The sequence below is a fragment of the Cebus imitator genome, unplaced genomic scaffold (assembly GCF_001604975.1).
Source record: "Cebus imitator isolate Cc_AM_T3 unplaced genomic scaffold, Cebus_imitator-1.0 Scaffold256, whole genome shotgun sequence".
Classification (NCBI taxonomy): domain Eukaryota; kingdom Metazoa; phylum Chordata; class Mammalia; order Primates; family Cebidae; genus Cebus; species Cebus imitator.
Genome location: NW_016107571.1, coordinates 638,513 through 639,825, shown reverse-complemented (window position 1 = coordinate 639,825; position 1,313 = coordinate 638,513).

Here is a 1,313-nt window from a genome sequence, read left to right as displayed (position 1 = left end):
CAGCCTCCTGAGTAGCTGGGATTACAGGCATGCACCACCATGCCCCGCTAATGTTTTGTATTTTTAGTAGAGACAGGGTTTCACCATGTTGACCAGGATGGTCTCGATCTCTTGACCTGGTGATCCACCCGCCTTGGCCTCCCAAAGTGCTGGGATTACAGGCTTGAGCCACCGCGCCCGGCCTCCTTACTACTCTTAAAATACGGGAAGGAAATTACCCAACTTGTAGAAACTAGTCCTTTTGGGTGTATTTGCAACTTGGAAAATCATATCTTGCTGAAGGTTTAGGACAGATCAGCGGTCTTTGGTAGGATACAGATATTCACATTTTTGTTTGTTTGGTTGGTTTTTGAGACTGTGTCACTCAGGCTGGAGTACAATGGCACAATCTCAGCTCATTGCAACTTCCGCCTCCCGGGTTCAAGCGATTCTCCTGCTTCAGCCTCTCAAGTGGCTGAGATTCCAGGTACCCACCATCTTGTGAGGCTAATTTTTGTATTTTAGTAAAGAGAGGGGTTTCACCATGTTGGCCAGGCTGGTCTTGAACTCCTGGCCTCAGGTGACCCGCCCACTTCAGCCTCCCAAAGTGCTGGGATTACAGGCGGGCGCCACCGCGCCTGGTTATATTCACATTTTGTAAACTGAAGTCACTGCCACCATGCAGAGCCAACCATTCAACACTGCCAGCCAAACTTTATGTACCAGGAACTGAGCTAAGTGTTGAAACAAGAACGGACATGAGCTACCTTGTAATTTCAGAAGCACCAAATAGCATTAGCATTTATGCTAAGGTCACACTTAAGAGACTTAGCCCTCCTGGGTTTAGGCATCTGCTGGGCTTTACTTTTCCTTGGTTCCATCTCCCTGGTCCTGACTCCTTGCCATTGTTAATCTCTAACTCTGCTATTTGCCCTTGCCTGGGAGTCAACTGCCTTTTCTTTGTGTAAATTTGTGCAGATATATAGCCCTGATTCTAATAAATATGGTTCAAAAACCTGGTGCTTGGGTTTGCAGGTACCTAAAAACTGACGCATTCAGTGGTTTCCAAAATTACAAGTCACTCACAGGGACCGGCTGTGTCATAAAAACAATTGGACAAGAATGGCAAACCCTTTAAAATACTGCAGGATAGGTCTGATGGCTCATGCTCGTAATCCCAACACTTTTAGCTGAGGTAGGAGGAACACTGGAGCCCAGGAGGCTGAGACTGCAGTGTGCTCCAGCCTGGGCAACAGAGTGAGACCCTGTCTCAAAACCAGTAAATGAGTAAGCAGTTTTTTTTTTTTTTTTTTTTTTTGGGGGACGGAGTTTCG